At 41.9% G+C, this 15,768-nt stretch overlaps 1 protein-coding gene across 4 annotated transcripts in view; it reads left to right on the plus strand.

The window, feature by feature from the left end:
* The window catches only part of LOC122550501 (dedicator of cytokinesis protein 9), a 339,837-nt gene that overhangs the window by 42,086 nt on the left and 281,983 nt on the right, over nt 1-15,768 (plus strand). The gene's annotated exons all lie outside the window — the stretch shown is intronic.

A 15,768-nucleotide genomic window follows, 5' to 3' on the forward strand; every position in this document is an offset into this window, starting at 1 on the left:
ACTCCCCCAATGAAGGAAATAACATCCTAGCATCTACCCTGCCAAACCTGCTCTGCATCCTACATATTTCAGTAGGATTCTAGTATTTTATTCCACTTCCTTCTGAAACTTACAATTGAATCTGGTTCTACCACTTTCTTAGGTGGAGGAGTTTCATTTGAGTATAAATATCAGCATATACCTATTGGGCTGAATGACCTGTTCCTATGCTGTACATAATGTAGGCTTGTATGTCTTTGAGTGCTACAATAAGCATGCAGTACATCCTGACAAGGGCCAGCGTTTTTTCTTACCATACTATAGGCTGTTTCTGTGGTAATGTTACAAAGAAGCAGCGTGTGTTATCTCATCCTTGCGTTGCTTGTTGGAATGTTTATTTCAGGCATGTTGTGAAATGCTTTCGATAGCAGAACATGATCATCCAGATTCTTGTCTGGATTCCAAGGTGGTTAACATGACGTTTAGTTAAAGTGGAAGAAGCACATATGGAATGATTCATGTAGAATCCATTGGGATTGAAGGTAGTTTCGGGAGTAGGTGTTGGGATGTTGGAGGTTATTCCAGTAGTGTGTAAATTTATTCTTTTTCATTGATTTTAACTTGTTTGTGTGAAACAGCAGAAATATGCGCTTGTGCCTGAACTGAAATTGTTGAAAAATGGGAGTGTATATTTTTAACCAGTTGAGAGCTGCAGCTGTCTTTCTCCCATCAGTTTGTACCAGTTGACCACAGATGGAGACCATTTGGTCCATCATGCTTGTGTTGGCTCTTGAAAAGAGCAATCCAATTTGTCTAATTCTTCCCAGTCTTCCTTCATAGTACCGCAATTTTCACCTCATTTGTTTTTTCAGGTGTTTATCCAGTTCCTTCTTGAAAGTAACAGTGTTGAATTGGTTTCCATCAGACTGTCAGAACTTGCTGAGCAAGTGAGAGTTTCCTTGCTTCTTTGCTGAGAGAAAGGTGGGGTCGAGAGGAATCGCAGGCTCATTGTGAACATGACTGCAGGCAACGTCAGGATCAAATCACAGAAAAGATTATTCTTCAGTGAAGACTTCTGATTGTTTTTAAAGATTGGTACTACATAGCAAACTTGTTTATTTAGTGATTCAGTGTCTTCTAATGAAATAATGATGAGTGAGGTCTGACATGTTGGGTAGCCACGCTGAATTGTGGGGTGGGGGTGGCGTTGCTAGAGATTTTGAAGAGAAAGACAAAGAGGAAGTTGACTCAGTTTGATCATTTTTGATGAAAGTCACTGCAATGTTATGTTAAAAAAAATCAAATTCAATTATGCAATTCACAAATTGTAGCTGGTTTGCTCTTTTTGGGATTGAAATGTAGGTTGCCGTTCAATGCGAGAATGACCTGCAATGCTCTAAATTTAGAAAACTGGCATTGAAATGGATTGGAAATCATGTTTCTTTAACCTTCTCATTTCCAATTTTAGAATTATACCTGCTTTCCAAAGGGTAATAAGCAGACCTTGTGTTTTATACAATCGTGTGGGTCTCAGTGTTAATTTCCTCAAGTTATTGTTAATAGAAGTGAGGAGAGAATGGTCAGTCTGGGGAGTACTCTCTTGGAAATAGAGGAAATAGAAGATGTCTCCATTTGCATGGAAGACCAAAACTCTGGGCTTTCAATTTAAGGAAGTTGCTAATAAATCCAGTGGGGAAATCAGGAGAAACTCCTTTACCAAGAGATTGGTGACAGTATAGAGCTCACAACTCCAGTCAGTTCTACAGTGATGTGTAAGGCTTACTGCAAAGATGTATTGATGGAGTAACTGGATAAGCACATGAGGGAGAAAGGAATGATAGGATATGGTGACAGGAGGAGATGAATCAGGATGGGAGGAAGGTAATGTGGAGTATAGGCACCATGATAGGCCAGCTGGGCCGAATGGCCTGTCTCTGTGCTGCAATTCTGCTATGTGACATTTCAAATCAACTGTAAATTCTAACTCTCCCTCCTGGCTTTACACCCAGTGAACCTATGTACGGCAGCAATGCTGTTTCTGATCTTAAATTGCCATACACAGTGAATTATGGAACTGGTTCTCCGTACACAGTTGCTCTGAGATCTTGCTATGCTCAAAATGGCATCAGTGTTTCTGAACATTACATCATTTTCTGTACTTCAGAGTCATTTGGTGACCTTGCAGAAGTTTATAAAGTCATGAGGGGTATAGATAAGGTAAATGGCAGGTGTGTTTCCCCAAGGGTGAGACATTTTAAGACTAGGGAACCAAATTTTTAAGATGAGAGGAGAAAGATTTTAATAAGTCATGAGGGGCATTTTTTTTTGCACAACGGGCAGTTTGTGTATGGAATGAACTTCCATGGTAAGTGGTGGATGTAGGTACAGTTACAATGTTTAAAGACACTTGGATAAGGACAGGAAGAAGAAAAGGAAGGGATATGGGTCAAGCGCAGGCAGGTGAGACTAGTTTAGTTTGGGATTATGGCCAGTGCAGTCTGGTTAGACTGAAGGGTCTGTTTCTGTGCTGTTAGTCTCTGTATCTCTACAAGACTAAGGGCTGCCCTGCGGGTGGTGAAAGATGTCATTATAAGTACAGGTACTTCCTTTTGTCTTCTGTGACGGGTGTCTGTGTGTGAGAGTTCCTCCGGGATGATTCCTTTCCCACATGTTCAGCTCAGGTAACAAGTGTTCATGTGTGGTCTAATATTTACCCAACAGCTTGAATGATATGCAGACCACCTCAGAATGAGCCTGTAGGCAAGATTACTTCTAAGTACCAGTTTATAAAATTCATAAATGTCTTCGAGGTGAGTAGGTTCTTTTGTGGGACTTGCTCTCTTTGACAACTAGTTACAATAATGCTTTATTGCTTTGATTTAAAATTGTTTTGTCCTTATTTTCACTTTGTAGACTTTAGACACTAGAACGCACAATCCAGGCTGACATTGCTAGTGCAGTATTAAGTGGATGCTATACTGTCAAAGGTGCCATCTTGCAGGTGAGGTTTCAAACTGTGGCTCTGTCTGCTCTGTAAGGTGAATGTTAAAGATTCCAAGACCACTATTTTAAAGAAAAGCCAGTAAATTCACCACAGGGAGGGCCAGCCAATGTTCATCCCTCCAAAATGTCACAAAGGCAGATTATCTGAGCACTATCTTATCTCTGCTTGTGGGTTCTTTGTATGAGCAAATGTGCTGCCTCATTTCTGACATTCTGAGGTTACCACGAAGGACTCTCCCTTTCAACCTGTTGCCTCGCCTGAGGTGTGGTGACTGTGTCAAGATTAGAGTGGTGCTGGAAAAACTCAGCAGGTCAGGCAGCATCTGAGGAGCAAGAAAAATCGTCGTTTTGGGCAAAAGTCCTTCATTAGGCCTCATTCTTGACGAAGAGCTTTTGCCCGAAACATCGATTTTTCCTGCTTCTCGGATACTGCCTGACCTGCTGTGCCTTTCTAGCACCACTCTAATTTGACTCTGATCTCCAGCATCAGCAGTACCCACTTCTGCCTGCCTGAGGAATGGTGACTGTTAGATTAAACCACCACCAGTCATCTTTATCATGAGAGAACAGCTCTATGATCTGGTACAAATATTGTGACTTTGTAACAGTTAGTGTTAACACTTTTGGGATATCCTAAGGTTGAGAAAGGTGCTATAAAAATTCTAATATTCATGCTCGAAACTAAGGAAAGTAGTCTTTGAAAAGTTGACCACATTAATTAGTACAATTGTAAAAGACATTTCTCTGACTGTTAATTATGAATTAATTACTTATTAATTTTAACATTGATAAATTATTTTTGTAGCCACAAGGTGGCAGACTTTAATAGTTACTGATTTTTGGAAGAAAATACCGGTGTCTTATGAAGGGGATATTATGAGAGTTAGAAACAGATTTTATTTGACCTTCATGAAGTGCGAATAAAAGGCTCGTGCAACTTCTCTTGAGAGAAGTTTGGGTGGCATGGACCAGTTTGGGCCAAATGACCTGTCTCCTGGCTGTCAGACTCTATAACTCTAACATAGTGCCCGGATTCTTTTGGTCATCCAGGCTCTGCCTTCAGAAGAGCAAAGTGAGGAAGAATAGAAAGAGTTGCATTTTATAGCACCTTTTGCAATCTCAGAATGCCCCAGAACACTTTACAGCCAATGAAAACAGATTGTGGTAAGATCCCACAAACACTGTGTGATAATGACCATACAACATACAAAAGTGATGTTGGCTGTTCTTGGAAAGAGAGCCATGGTATCATTTGCGTGCACCTCAAGGGGGTAGGTAGTGCCTTGATTTGATGTCTTGGCTGGAAGAAGCTACCTCTAACTGTATGGAACTCATTCATCACTGAATCAGGAGTGAGACAGTTCTGTTTCCATCAAAATCACAGCAAGGAAACAGGCCATTCAGTCCCTTTGCTGTTGTTTCTTTTCCCTCACTCACTCCCTCACTCACTCCCCCTATGTCAGCCTGGATTCTGTGTTCAAATCTTTTCAGCAACTGAATCCATAACCTTAAGATTCCAAGATGAGAATGCTACCCATTGGGCCACAGCTAGTTTTCTGAAAAAAGAATCAGTTTTGCTATGGGGACCTTTCACCTCATTATCTTAAATACTTTACTTTCCGTTCTTGATTATTTTCACATTTGCGCTGTCTGTTCCTCATGGTCCCCTGGGTACCTTTACTGATCTTGCTATCGTGATAGGTTTGTGATGATGTGCCTGGGATAACAAACAGAAAACCTTGCTGGGAGTAGCTCTATTCTGTCTCCAAAGAATACTCCCCTGCCTTCAAAAACAAAATGGCAGAATAGCACAATGTTTCCACTGATAAATATTTGAGGTAATTGGTAAATTGGGGAGATAAGAATGTTTGAGTTGGTGTGACGTAGAATGCGTTATCTGAAAGGGCACTTGGAGCAGATTCAAGGGTAACTGACCAAAGGGAATTGGATATGATCTTGAAGTGATGTTTTTTCATCGGGGCTATGGGAAAGAGCAGAAGATCCAATAGGGTAGCTCTCAAAGAGCTGGCAGAGGCATGATGGGCAGAGTGGCCTCCTTCTGTGCTATATTGTTCCAAGTGCAACTTCTTTACCAATGTTCATGAGCAACCTTATTGAAGAAAAAAACATCTGAATAGTTAGTACAAGCTAAACATTAGACATTAACCAGATTAAGTGATCCCAATCCACAGGCTAATCTGTTCCTATGATTTGAATGGTTTCATATATTTAACATCCACTACTTCCAACTGAGGGGCTAAGGGCTGAACCAGTTTGTCAGAAAGTCAACCAACTTGACCCGTTTCTGAGTTAGACATTCAGATAATATATCCACACTCTCAGTACATGCCGAATCCCGTTGGTTTTAAATAACTCCTTTCGCAATAAAGACTGACAGGTTAGGGCTGGAAAACAAGGGATGAACTGCAGAATTATGATTTGGAGATACCGGTGATGGACTGGGGTGGATAAAGTTAAAAATCACACAACACCAGGTTATAGTCCAACAGGTTTATTTGGAAGGGCTAGCATTTGGAGCGCCGCTCCTTCATCAGGTGGTTGTGATAACCACACCTGACAACCACCTGATGAAGGAGCGGCGCTCCAAATGCTAGCCCTTCCAAATAAACCTGTTGGACTATAACCTGGTGTTGTGTGATTTTTAACTTGGTGGAATTATGGTATGGTTATATCACTGAAAGGGGCCATTCGCCCCCCACCTCATGGAAATATAAACTCCATGCCAGGAAAACACACTGCTTTTTTTTACCGCTATCACCTTACAATATTATTTTCTGATCAGCTGGTTGTACAATTAATTTGAAAGCCACAACAGAATTTGCCTCTACCGCACAGGCGAGGCAGTGCATTCCAGATCCTAACCAATCACTGTGTTAAACACGTTGCCATTGCTACTTTTCCCAATTGCCTCAAGTTGGTGTTGTCTGTTTCTCAATCCTACCGCCAACAGAGACACCATTTCCCTATGTACGCTGTGAGGCATGATTTTGAACAGCTTTATCTAACCTTTCCTCCTCCAAGAAAATGATTCCAACTTCTCCAATCTACCTACGTAGCTGAGGTTGCTTGTCCCTGGAATTATATTCATCACCTTTTCTGCACCCACTCTGATGCCTTCACATCCTTTCAAATTGTGAAAGGGTTCAGTAGATAGCCATGGAGAAGATGATCCCATCTGTGGGGGACTCTAAAACTAGAGGCCATCAATATAATATAGTCACTAATGGACCGAATAGTGAACTCAGGAGAAACCTCATTCCCCAAATAGTGGAGAGACTGTGGAATTTGCTACTGCAGGGAAAAGGTGAAGGCAGGTAGCTCTGAGGCCAACTGTGGAAACTAGTTAAGTACATGAGGGAGAAAGGGAGCAGACAGATTAATATTAGAAGAAGATCAAAGCGAAGGGATGTAGGGAAAGAGTGGAGGAATGGAACGTAACATGGTTATTCTTTGAAGGAGCTGGTACAGCCTTGATGTGCTGCATGGTTCCTTTCCATGTTGAACTATCCAATGATTTAATGAGCAAACTCTTATGTAGATCAGATGGACTGAATGGTCTGTTTCTGAGCTGTAAAGTGTCATATAATTCCACATTTAGTGCATCGTTCAAAAAATAAAACATTGAGTGGAAGGAAAGGAACGGAAGTGCAGTTTGGTTTGAAGATTGGCAGCCCACTCCAGAGACAGTGACTATGCTAGTGGTGCTATCTCAATGCAGATGGTTGATTTTAATGGAAAAGGAAATTGGGCACGGCGGGTGGAGGTGGATGAGAGATATTATCTATTCTATGTCTGTGCCAAAGGTGAATTTCATCTGCAGAATATTTCTGCTTTAAGGCGATATAACCCATCATCAAGCATTTTATTACTTTAGACATAACCACAAGAATGGGGCAGCACAGTGGCTCAGTGTTTAGCATTGCTGCCTCACAGCACCAGGGTCCCAGGTTCGATTCCAGCCTTGGGCGACTGTGTGTGTGGCGTTTGCACATTCTCCCCGTGTCTGCATGGGTTTCCTCCGGGTGCTCCAGTTTCTCCCCACAATCCAAAGATGTGCAGGTCAGGTGAATTGGCCATGCTAAATTGCCCATAGTGTTAGGTGCATTAGTCAGAGGGAAATGGGTCTGGTGGGTTACTCTTCAGAGGGTCGGTGTGGACTTGTTGGGCCGAAGGGCCTGTTTCCACACTGTAGGGAATCTAATCTAATCTAAACAATTTATATTTGAATAGAATCTTTAACACAGTAAAATGTTCCAAGATATTTCACAGGCACATGATCAGACAAAATTTGGCATTATATCACGTAACCAGATATTAGGAGAGATAAACCAACTACTTAGAATCATAGTCGTAGAGCTGTACAGCACGGAAACAGAGCCTTCAATCCAACTCGTCCATGCCGACCAGATATCCTAAATTAATCTAGTCCCATTTGCCAGCATTTGGGCCATATTCCCCTAAACCTTTGCTATTCATATACTCATCCAGATGCCTTTTAAATGCTGTAACTGTACCAGCCTCCACCACTTCCTCTGGCAGCTCATTCCAAACACGCATCACCATCTGTGAGGAAAGGTCCCTTTTAAATCTTTCCCCTTTCACCCTAACCCTATGCCCTCCAGCTCTGGACTCCCCCAATACGGGGAAAAGACCTTGTCTATTTACCCGATCCATGCCCGTTATGATTTAATAAACTTCTTTAAAGTCGTTCCTCAGCCTCTGATGCTCCAGGGAAAACAGCCCCAGCCTATGCCTCCCCTTATAGCTCAAACCCTCCAACCCTGGCAACATCCTTGTAAATCTTTTCTGAACCCTTTCAAGTTTCATAACATCCTTCCTACTGGAAGCAGACCAGAATTGCACATAATATTCCAACAGTGGCCCAACCAACATCCTGTACAGCTGCAACATGACCTCCCAACTCCTATACTTAATGCTCTGACCAATAAAGAAAAGTATATTAAACTAGGAGAAAGTGAGGACTGCAGATGCTGGAGATCAGAGTCGAGAGTGTGATGCTGGAAAAGCACAGCAGTTCAGGCCACATCCAAGGAGCAGGAGAATCGACGTTTCGGGCATGAGCCCTTCTTCAGGAATGATAAAAGAAAAAAAACTCTAGAACCTTGACAATTGAAAGCACTCCTGCCAATAGGGGAATGACAAACATCAGAAGAACAAGAGAGCAGAATGAGTGGAGTGGAGTGATCTAGACAGGGTTGGCTAGTGTCGCAGTGTTGTAGAGGTGGGGAGCCTCTGTTTTGAAGCTAGGTTAGAAATGGGACTGAGACTGCATAGCGTTTAGGAAATTGTTTTGTAGTTTTATCTGACTTGGCAGATCTAGTGAACATTGTTAATTTTCAAAGAGTTCAGCAATGGTGAAGGACTTTGAATTAACTTGAATTATCCTTTCAGTATCTGAACAATGTATTGTGCTGAAAATGAGTAATTTGCTCAGATTTAGCCATTTCCTAGCTTCTGTGTATGCTGTTCGCACTAATTCTCCACATAAGATCCCGACACAAATTCCGTTCTGCACCCAGCTTTCAGCTTTCCCCTACCTCCAACCTCTCAACTTTGGACTAATCAGTTTGGTCCATTGTAAGAACAGTGGATAGGGAATTTCTGCTGCGCTGTGTTTATTTAATTCTGGCCATCTTGTCTGCAGTGTGCTGAGATTGCTGTTCTTTTTGGCAAGGCCTTGCTGAATTTCCTTTGTGAAAGTGCCAAATTTTTGTAAAATGTTCCGTTGAATTAAAAAAAAACAAATCCTGCACTTCAGCCACCTGTGTCTCTTGTTGAGAAGCTGATTACCATTGAAGGCTTCTGACTTGCCAAGTTCCATTTAATTCCCTAATTCTAAAAAAATATTGGAGCAAGATGCCTATGATGTCAACTCATGCTTCCTCCCTCAGCAATTCCCAAATATTGAAAAAAAATTAGCAAGAGGGAGCGTGCCATTTTGATGAATTGAGCCTCCTGTGGTTTACTCTTGTCTGAGTCAGAATTGGCCCCGGATTTAAGTCCCACACTAGAGAGCTGACACACACACAAACCAGACCAACACTCTCAGTGCAGGACTGAGCATCACTGGTGTAGTCTTTCTGCTAAAAGTCTAGACCAAGACCTCTTCTACCCCTTCAGATAGATGGTAAACTTCCCACAGCACAATTTCCAAGAAGAAGATGGGAGTTCTTGGTGTGGCCAATATTTGTCTCTCAATCAATGACATAAGGTTGCTGCAGTGCCATTGTTTGTGGCATCTTGCTGTTTTCAAACTGATGGCCTTTCTCCTTGCACCAGTGACATTCGTTCACTCTGCCGCCCTTTGGTGAGCATTCATGTCTTTATACACTGTCTTTCAACTATTTTGTATTTACTTGTAACTCTAGACTCTTACGTCGCTCTGTCCTTTTTCTGACCTTCTTTCTCCAAGCAATGTCACTTTCATACATTGGGTGTAGTTTATAATGTGATCTCCAGTTTGACTATCCATTTGTTAGCCTCAAGATATGCAAAGTGGAGAAATAAGGTGCCTGCCAATGTTAGATTTGAGTGGACAGGTGGATGTGATCATCTCATAGTCTGGGGATTAGAGCTGTAATTGCACTTGGGATCTTTCCCTCACCCCCCCCCCCCTTACAGAGCAGGTGATGATATCATTCCTGTCATGTGCGGATGGGTTGAACACAGTCCAGTGCCTTTGACCCCACAGTAGAACTTCCCAACTCCCTCAGTGACACTTTCCATGTTTCCCAGAAATGGCCAGCACCATTTTGAGCAGGTTCATGATGAGCTTTTCAAATTGTTGCGAATGGGGAAAATGAACATCCTTATGGAGCATGATGGCAGGACAACATAGGACAGCAATGAGAGCTACTTAGTCATAATGGGCTGAAACATCCCGAACCTGGCCTCCTTCTGATGTTATTTAGAAATACATTCAAGATAACTATGTAGTGGCTGCAGGACTGTGAACCAGAGAAATGCTCAACCACAGCATATACCAGGAACAGTGTTGCACATTGAAAGCCCAGTGGCTCAGTGGTTAGCACTGTTGCCTCACAGTGCCAGGGTCCCAGGTTTGATTCCAGCCTTGGGCGACTGTCTCTGGAGTTTACATTTTCTCACCGTGTTTGCCTGGGTTTCCTCTGGGTCCTCCAGGTTCCTCCCATAGTCCAAAGATGGGCAGGTCAGGTGAATTGGCCATGCTAAATTGTCCATAGTGTTAGGTGCATTAGTCAGAGGAGAGTGGGTTCCTCTTCAGAGGGTCGGTGTGGACTGGTTGGGCATAAGGGCCTGATTCCACACTGTAGGGAACCTAATCTAATCTAATCGTGTTCCAGTGAGTATCTGGATCAGGTTCACCCTGTCTTCTTTTTAAATTTTTGCCCATTTCTAATGTAATGAGGATGATGGGTGAGAGAGTCCTATTTGATGTGATCCCCTTCCCCAAGTATTTACATAGGGGAAATGAGTATACTATCTCTTGCACAACGGAATGATGAGTTCTTGAGTCCTTTCCCAAGGGATTATTGAACACAAGCACTGGTATCTTCTCTGGATTAAAGCAAAGGAGTCAAGACCAAAAGTATAATTCTAATGGGGCTAGATTTGATTTTATAATTTCATGGGACCTGGAGCTGACTGTAAAGGCGAGCACTTGTTGTTCATCCCTAATTGTCCTGAAGAAGTGAGCCACTTTCTGAAACCACTACAATCCATGTAGTGCCAGGCTATCCACATTATTGTTGGAAAAGCACTTCCAGGATATTGACTGGGTGACTATGAATGAATGGCGATACACTTCCAAGTCAGAATGGTGTGTCGCTTGGAGGGGAACTTGGAGATGGTTGTATTCGCATGCATCTGCTGCCCTTGTAGAGCTTATGAGTTTGAAAGACGCTATTAGAGGAGCCTTAGTAAATTTCTGAAATACATCTTGTAGATGGTGCACAATGCTGCGACTATGCATCGCTGTTGCAGGGAATGAATGTTTAACTTGGGTGCCAGTCAAGTGGACTGCTTTGTCCTAATGGTGTCAAGCTTCTTGAATTTTGTTGAAGCTGCACTCATCCAGGCATTGGAGACCATTCTGTTACATCCTAATCTCGGCCTTGTAAATGATGGACAGGCTATGATAATCAGGGGATGAGTCACTTGCTGTAGAGTTCCCAGCCTCTGGCCTGCTTTAATAGCCACAATATTTGTAGGACTGTTCCACCTAGGCTTCTGGTCAGTAACAACCTCAGGACATTGATAGTGGGAGAATTCAGCAAAAGTAATGCTCTTGAATTTGATCTGTAGGTTAATTGAATAATGTTTTGTACTCTATTTTCAGTTACATTGTAAGCAGAAGTGACCTGCGCAGTGAATGTCATGGCATACCAGAGTCTTGCTCCCTGTACACAGTATTGAACTGGGTGAAAAGGCTTCAGTTCTCTGGTCAATGGTAATCTCCTTCCAAGTTGCTCATGGTTTGGGATTTCAGAAATCTCAATGACATTGAATGTCAAGAAGAGATGGTTAGTTTCTGTCTTGTTAGAGATGATCGTTACCTGGCACTTAAGTGAAAGGAGTCGAAAAGTGTGGTACTGGAAAAGCACAGCAGGTCAGGCAGCATCCGAGGAGCAGGAGAATCGACATTTTGGACACAAGCCCTTCATCACTTTTTGACTCTGACTCTCCAGCATCTGCAGTCTTCAATTTCTCTTAGTAACTTAAGTGAAATGTATCATTCTCACCACTTATCAGCTCAAACCAGGATGTTCTTCAGGTCTTGTATAAAGATGGAGATGACTTTGACATTTGAGGAGTTGTGCGTGTTGCTGAACATTGCACAATCCTCAGAGCTCTGGTCAGCATCCTTCTTGTTTTAAAGCAATCCCTAATAGGCGTAAGTATATCTTCTGCAATGTTTATTCAAATAAATTGTCATCTTAAAATTTTCCAATAAATTATCCGTTTTTGCTGAATAGATGGTGCTCATCCTTGCTGCCTGGGTAAGTCACCTTTCAGGAAGTTTAAAAGTTTTATCGCTGATTGATGTGAAAACAACATTATAACTGAGTCTTTCAGGGCATTTGAGAAAGTGTGGTGGTGAAAGAAAGAAAAATCAGAATTTGCATTTAGATGGTACCTTTCACTGCCTGTGGGCATCCTGAAGGGATTTCAGTCAATTTATTTTTGAGCTTTTTCCATTGCAATTTTGTGGCAGCTAAATTGCACACACAAAGCAATATAATAATCACCAGATCCAATAGCATTGATTGGGCAAACTCCTCTGATTTTTCACAACAGGATATACATATTTTTATGTCTATTTTTCCTAATTAACCTCTTCAGAGATATGATTACACACGTCTGGAGCAAGTGGGACTTGAGCCTGGGAACTCAGTTCAGGGGTAAAGGAACTACCATTGCACCACAAGGGAGGAGATTGGGAGCCATTGGAAAATGGAAACTGCCTGATTTTTGTGTTTGAGTCTCTGGAATGGCATTTGAATACACCTCCTTCCGATTTGGAGGGTGCTACTCACTGAACCATTGTTGACACCATCTGCGTCGTTAGACAAGAGATGGAATAGACCTCCATTTGCATGACCAATGCAGCTTCTTTATGTGTGACTGGCAAATCCCAGACTTGTTCAGTTCATTCCTTTCATCGCCACACAGACACTGAATCTCGCTGGAAGAGTTTAATTGCTGCTGAATGTAATGAAATCTGGGGATGGAGTGTTGACTTAGTGCATTCCTCTAGATTTTTAGAAGTAACAGTGGGCTGGGCTTTGTGCAACAGTTTTGCTATGAAAACCTTTTTAATTGAATATATTTACTGTGATTGCAGAGAAGAAAGGAAGTGATCCTGCAAGATGCAATTAAATGAGGTTTTCAGTTTTGACCCAGTTGATGGGAGGAAATAAGTTTCAATCGTGAATTAAAGAGGATAGCAGTGATAACTTCACAAATGGACCTTTTAGAATAAACTCTCTTCCAAAGTGTGTTACAGCACTTTTTCCAAATATCGGTTTCAATTTGTTGTGTGTCATCCCAATTGTTTATGAAATTCATACCAGTCCTTTGTGAATTTTAAATTCTCAATCTTTGGTTCCAAATCCCTCCATTGTCACCGACCCCTTCGCCAGACCCACATCCCTCCGAGATCTCTGTGCTCCTCCAATTTCACCTACTTCATGTTCCAGAGTTTGATCACTGCACCAGATACGGCCTTATCTTCAGCTGCACAATGTTTTAAGATTTGCCCACTACCCCAAACTCTTTTGCTTCTCTACTTCTTTCTCCTAACTTCATATCCCATGACTGAATACTGAAAAAAAAGTGCTCCTTAAAACCCAAATCTGTGACTAACGTTTTGGTTAACGGTCCTAAAATCTCCGGGTGTAGCTCGATTTTGTTTTTTTTTTATTTATCCTTTCATGGGACGTGTGCCTTGGTAGTAAAGCCATCCCATTCCCAAAGTCATGATGTGGAGGGGCCAGTGTTGGATTGGGTTGTGCAAAGTTAAAAAAATCACACAATACCGGGTTATAGTCCAACAGGTTTATTTGGAGGCGCTAGCTTTCAAAGCACTCCTTCTTCATTAGGTGGTTGTGTCAAATAAACCCATTGGACTATAACCTGGGGTCATGTGATTTTTAACTTTGTACATTCCCAAAATGTTCTTGAACTTTCTGGTAACTTGTCAGAGGGAGGTAAGAGTCAACTGCATTATATTGCATTTGGGGTCACATGTAGGCTAGACGAGATAAGGACAGCAGATTTCCTTCCCTAAAGGATATTTTTGGATGAGATTTGATCCATGATCTCCATTTCACAGATGACCTTTTCATTCCAGACATTATTCATTGGTACCTCAGTGGTTAGCACTGCTGCCTCACAGCGCCAGGGACCCAGGTTTGATTCCAGACTAGGGGCGACTGTATACATGGAGTTTGCACATTCTCTCCGTGTCTGTGTGGGTTTCCTCCAGGTGCTCCAGTTTCCTCCCACAGTCCAAAGATGTGCAGATTAGGTGAATTGGCCATGCTAAATTGCCCATAGTTTTCAGGGATGTGTAGTTTAGGTGCATTGGTCGAGGTAATGTAAAGTAACAGCTTAGGGAAATTGATCTGGGTGGGATACTCTTCGGAGGGTCGGTGTCGACGTGTTGGGCCTAATGGCCTGTTTCCACACCTGTAGGGACTCTATGATTACATCTATGATAATAAAATTTGATTTCGACCCATATCCATAATCATGTACTTCTAGAGAACTAATCCAGTGGCACTACCACGATACCACAGTCTCCTTGGTATCAGATATTGTTTGATAACACGTCTCTATAGTGCATTGGGATGGGCCATTCAGGATGGATGAACCGAAAAGGGTTAATTGGTTTCACGTGTGTAATTTTCTTGTAATCTGTGAAAAAAGTGAATTTCAAGCTATACCAAGTGACCACTTCACAAAATGCGGCTCAGGTAAACCATAGAGGGAAGCCAGCACTCAAGCTTCAAGCATGTTCAAAATGTGAAATTAGATCTACTGGGAAAGATGTCCTGAAAAGCTTGACATAAAGGAACACATTATAACATGAAATACCAAATATTAACTGAAAATTATCCAGGATTCGAGAGTTTAAAAAGTCAAAAGAAACTTGATCCCAAAATGAAACCCGGAGAAGTGTCAAAACTGGTTTGAATAAAACGTGACACAAGATACATGTGAAGGATAAACCTGATCGGTAATAGGATCTAACCCAACTGAAACCATGGCATAGCGGCAAGAGGTAAATGAGGAGGGATGATGAAAATAAAATAAAGATTATGCAGAACAAGATTGCACATTGTCGAATTCATGACTGAAAGCACAGGAAATATTCAGCAGGTTAGACATCATCTGTGGAGGGAGTGACAGAGGTCAGGGTTCTGATGAAACGGTAACTCTCTTTCCACAGAAGCTGCCAGACCCACTCAGAATTTCCATCATTTTCTACAGCAAATTTCCAGGAATTCTGCAGTATTTTGATTTTTGTTGAGTGATTCCAGGGTTGCTGGATTTTTGCCACAAAGTTCGGTGAGAGAAGCTGGGTTGTACTCTTTGGAGCAAAGGAGATTGACAGGAGCTCTGATAGTGATGTATACAATCATGGCAAGTTTTGATAAGTTCGACAAATGTTGTGAATGCATAGTTATATTTCATCGAATTATAGAATTCCTACAGTGTGGAAGAATGCCATTCGGCCCATCGAGTCCACACCAATCCTCTGAAGAGCATCCCATCCAGACTTCCCCTGTCCATTTAACCCTGTATTCCCCATCGCTAATTCACCCAACCTGCACATCCCTGGATACCACAGGCAATTTAGCATGGCCAATCCACCTAACCTGCGCATCTTTGGACTGTGTGAAAAACTGAAAATTATGGAACATGTTTGACATTTTCAGGATTGAAAACAGTTTCTATCGTGTAGTTTCATAGAACATAGAACATTACAGCGTAGTACAGGTCCTTCGGCCCTCGATGTTGCACCAACCTGTGAAACCAATCTAAAGCCCATCTAACCTACACTATTCCATTATCATCCCTATATTTATCCAATGACCATTTAAATGCGCTTAATGTTTCATGGAAATTAAGCCAAGACATTAGAGTGTGTTTTCCCTGCAGTTGGCCAAAAGGCAAGCAAAGCTTTCAAGAAGATAAGAGATTGGCTTTGTGGTTAATAATTGTTGGAAAACCTGGTTTTGAAAAGACTATGAGGGTCTT

This window comes from Chiloscyllium plagiosum, unplaced genomic scaffold (assembly GCF_037043375.1).
Source record: "Chiloscyllium plagiosum isolate Xiang-an unplaced genomic scaffold, Cpla_swu_hap1 HiC_scaffold_6, whole genome shotgun sequence".
NCBI classification, from domain to species: Eukaryota; Metazoa; Chordata; class Chondrichthyes; order Orectolobiformes; family Hemiscylliidae; genus Chiloscyllium; species Chiloscyllium plagiosum.